This window comes from Mandrillus leucophaeus, unplaced genomic scaffold (genome assembly GCF_000951045.1).
Source record: "Mandrillus leucophaeus isolate KB7577 unplaced genomic scaffold, Mleu.le_1.0 Scaffold1503, whole genome shotgun sequence".
NCBI lineage: Eukaryota > Metazoa > Chordata > Mammalia > Primates > Cercopithecidae > Mandrillus > Mandrillus leucophaeus.
This window is the reverse complement of record NW_012101481.1, coordinates 602,078-606,868: the sequence shown is the minus strand read 5'-3', so window position 1 is coordinate 606,868 and position 4,791 is coordinate 602,078.

Genomic DNA, 4,791 nt, shown 5'->3' with positions numbered 1-4,791 from the left:
TTCCAACCCTATGCAGTCAGAGGATTTAGATGAGAACAGGCGGATGGATAAGAGACTAGAACCATAGCAACAAACAAGCCATTCTTGAGCATTTATTGTGCACAGCCACTTGGTTAAACACTGCAGGACAAGAGGAGGGCACTGACTGAGGCACAGTTCTTAGCCTTGTAGAGGTTGCATTTCCCCATGGCACTAAGCATTCAAAGATATGATGACTGGGGACATGGGGTGGGGAACAGGGTGATTAAAGGCATGGTCACAGGCTAAGGGTGGCAGCTTGGGAGATGGTAGAAAGTCTAATGTGAGGAAACAGAAGATGAGCTGGAAAGTTGTCTTGGGATCAAACTCCTGAGGGTTCTGAAAACCAAGCTGAGGAAACTGGACTTGATTCTGTAGATAGTAGTGAGTCAATACAGGTTCTCAAAGAGAGACTTGAAATGGTCCAGCTCGTGAGAAGGATTCACTGAGAAAGAATACACTGAAATGGCATGACTGAACAACCCCAAGGCAGGCAGTCCCCCTTGGTGGGTTGGGCCAAATACCGTTGTCAATAAATGAGGGTTATAATGTCTTTATTTTCCTTTTCAATACAGGCAGTCTCCAATAATGGACCATTGAGAGCTAGCATGTTGCTCTTCCCTGTGGGGAGAAACACAGGGAGCAAAAGTTTTAATCTCTGTTATAAATGAGCTTGCTTTAGTAGAGGGGAGAAGAATCACACTCGCCTACTAAGTCACATTTGTTCAATCAGTGACATTTGCTCCGAGCTCCTACTGTGAGTCAGGTCCTGTGCCAATGGCTGGGGTATAAAAGCAGGCATATCATCTGCCCTCAATGGGCTTTACCTTCTATTGGGATAGCAAAACAAGTAAGTGACTGCAGTAGCACAAGACTAAGGGCCAAAAGGAATGGCACAGACAGGGAGTGATATGGAAATTTGCTAGGAGAAAGAGAATAATAGAAGATAAAATAGTGGAGAAAGACTTCTCAGAGGGGACGAGACCTCAATTCGGTTTTAAATTTGTTTATTTTTTACAAATAATAGTTGTACATATTTGGGGATATGTGTGATATTTCGGTACCCATATAAAATGTGTAATAATCAAATCATGGTAATCAGGATATCCATCACCTCAAAAGTTCATCATTTCTTTATCTTGGGAGTGTTACAATTCTTCTCTTTTAGTTACATTTTGAAATATATAATAAATTAGTGTTAACTATAAGTTCCCTTCTGTACTATCAAATACTAGAACGTATTTCTTCCAGCTGACAGTATTTTTTTTACCCTTTAACCAATTTCTCTTTGGGGGGATTTGGGGAGTAACACAGAAGCTTGGAAGTGTAGTATATAAAGAATGAGAGTATACCCACTGGGATCTGACTGGGTGGTGTAGACGCTGAATCCACTTCCTAGCTGTGCTCACTAGAGCATGTTATCCTCTGTGCCCCAGTGTCCTCACCGTTAAAGTGGAAACACTGGTGGGAGCTCACATGTAGGGTTGTTAAGTAGACAGAGCATGGGTCAGAAATTCTTTTCTGTAAAGGGCCAGATAATAAATATGTTAGGCTTTGCAGGCCATTTAGTCTCTGTGTCAACTTCTCAACTCTGTTACCACAGTGGAAGGCAGCTGCAGGCCACAGGTTAACAAATAAGTGGCTGTATTCCAAGAAACTTTATTTACAGTCACCAAAATTTGATTTATGTCATTTTCATTTGTCACAATCTATTACTATTGTTTTGATTTTTTCCAATCATTTAAAAATGTGAAATCCAGCTGGGCACGGTGGCTTCTGCCTGTAATCCCAACACTTTGGGAGGCCAAGGTGGGTGGATCACTTGAGGTCAGGAGTTTGAGACCAGCCTGACCAACATGGTGAAACCCTGTCTCTAGTAAAAATACAAAAAACCAGCCAGGTATGGTGGCATACGGCTGTAATCCCTGCTACTTGGGGTGCTGAGGCAGAAGAATCGCTTGAACCCGGGAGGTGGAAGTTGTGGTGAGCTGAGATTGTGCCATTGCACTCTAGTCTGGGCAACAAGAGTGAAACTCCACCGCAAATAATAATAATAATAATAATAATTAATAATAATAATGTAAAAACCATTCTTAGATCTCTGGCTATATGAAAATAAATGGCATGCTGGATTTGGTCCACAAACCATAGTTTCCATCCCCTGTGATATAGATTAACAGACTCCAAAGGTACAGCTGTCATTATTTTTAACCTTACTTGTTAGACAGGAAAATGGAGTCTAGAGTATTCATACAAGACTTCAGAAAGAAATTTTTGCCATGTGGGGTCTCATCAAGTGTCTTCTATCAGCTATATATACGTACAAGGGAAGTGCAAGGGATTCTGTAAAAGACTGATTTCTTTTGCTAGCATAAATAATACATCTGAATTCTAAAGGAGCCTCATCTTCCATGCAAGGCTTTACTTAACAGAATATTTAATGTGATAGGATTATGCTCTACAAGACCCAAATGAAGAGTTCTGCCCAGCTAAGGGGGAAGCACTATAGCAACACAGGGCATCAGTTCTGAGTCCCTTCCTGTATTAGGTTGTTCTTGCATTGCTGTAAAGAAATATCTGAGACTAAGTAATTTACAAAGAAAAGAGATTTAATTAGCTCACGGTTCTGCAAACTGTACAGAAGCATGATACTGGCATTTCCTTGGCTTCTGGGGAGGCCTCAGGGAACTTACAATCATGGCAGAAGGTGAACAGCCAGTAGGCATATCACACGGCAAAAGTAGGAGCCAGAGAGTGGGATGGGAGAAGTGCTACACACTTTTGTTTTTTTTTTTTTTATTTTGAGACGGAGTCTCTCTCTGTCACCCAGGCTGCAGTGCAGTGGCACAATCTCGGCTCACTGCAACCTCCGCCTCCTAGGTTCAAGTGATTCTCCTGCCTCAGCCTCCCAAGTAGCTGGGAATACAAGTGCATGCCACCACGCCTGGCTTATTTTTTTTGTATTTTTGGTAGAGACACAGTTTTACCATGTTAGCCAGGATGGTCTCCATCTTCTGACCTCGTGATCCACCCCCCTCAGCCTCTGAAAGTGCTGGGATTATAGGCGTGAGCCACCGCGCCCAGCCAGTGCTATACACTTTCAAATGACCAGATCTCACAAGAACTCATCACTATCATGAGGACAGTACAAAGGTGATGGTGCTAAACCATTCGTGAGAAATCTGCCCCCATGAGCCAATTACTTCCCACCAGTCCCCACCTTCAACATTGGGGATTACATTTTAATATGAGATTGGAGGGGGCAAACATCCAAACTATATCACTTCCTCAACTGAAATTTCTCTCCACTGATCAGCTCTCTTTATGTATGATTTCTAGAGCTCTAAAAATGGCAGACACAGGAAAGCAGAATATCCCAAACAGTGGAGAAAGGTAGCTGAAACGAAAGCACATACCTTCTTCAGCGAGTGATAGTTATGTACTTGGGGTGTGGCCACAAATCCAAGACAGAAATGAAAGACCTATCTATGAGTACAACAAGCTCGTTTCTTTTTGTTTGTTTTGTTTTTTTAAAAGAGTTAAACAAAACAAACAAAAAACACTTTGGAATTTTTTTTACTTTAAAATAACACTTATGTTTTGAATGATCTGTGACTTACTCTTTTCCCCTAGCTCAGCAAGCTCTGTGCCCTCCTCCTCATTTTCTGGGGAAGAAGGAATGTTTCAGCTAAAAACCGGTGTCAATCACTGTGTGAAGAAAATGAACAGGCAGGATGTGCCTAGGAACAGTACTAAATTTGAAGCTTCATTTTTCCCTTAGCCTGAGGGAATGTGTATCTTACATTTGTGTGTTGCCTGGGTTTTTGGAAGCCTTTTGGGTACATTTAACCCATTTGTTTCTCAGAGATTTTTTTAATTGTAAAAAAAGTGCTTGCATGCCATCTAAATTTACTACTTCTCCTTCTCCCACCCAGAGTAAACCAAAAGAGATGGTACATTCAAGGAATCTAACAAACTTTCCCTTAGCTGATCTCCCTGACCCCCACTTCCCATCCGTCTTTGTTCACAAAACAGCCAGGGTCATTTTTCGGAGACACACTGTTGCCTCCTCTTCTTACCTTCCTTGGGGGGCCCTCATTGGCCATGGGATAAAGTCCCATCTTCTGAAACGACATATGAGTGTCTCTAGCATCTGAGGCTGTTCATGTGTTTCCAGTTACATGTCTTCTCTCACTGTGGACTCTGAATTCAAGTCACTCTATGATTTCCAAAAGTCACAGCTGGCCCACATCCCTGTGCCTTTGTCTATGCTTTCCCCTTGGAATTGAGTGCTTTCCACCCAAGATCAGCCTAGCTTGGGGGAAGCCTGAATAGAACAAAGAATCCAACCTGAGGAAGCTCTCTAGCAACCAGGCCTCTCAATTATCCCTCACTCCTTTCAAATAGCAAATGTGTCCATTATTTTGAAGAATGAGAAGTGCAAGAGTGGGTGGAAGAACCCATCCCTGCATCTGCCTCAAATGTCCTGAGCATCCTCTCTGTCCTAGGTGTGGGAATGTAGCAATGAATTAGCCTTCAGTGAACTCGCAGCTAGCAGGGAAGATGAGAACAGTCCATGAACTCCCAAAACACCAGGCAGGAACTATTAAGAATATGTACAACTAGTTCTAGATCCTTGAGGAATCGCCATACTGTTTTCCATAATGGTTGAACTAGTTTATAATCCCACCAACAGTGTAAAAGTGTTCCTATTTCTCCACATCCTCTCCAGCACCTGTTGTTTCCTGACTTTTTAATGATCGCCATTCTAAC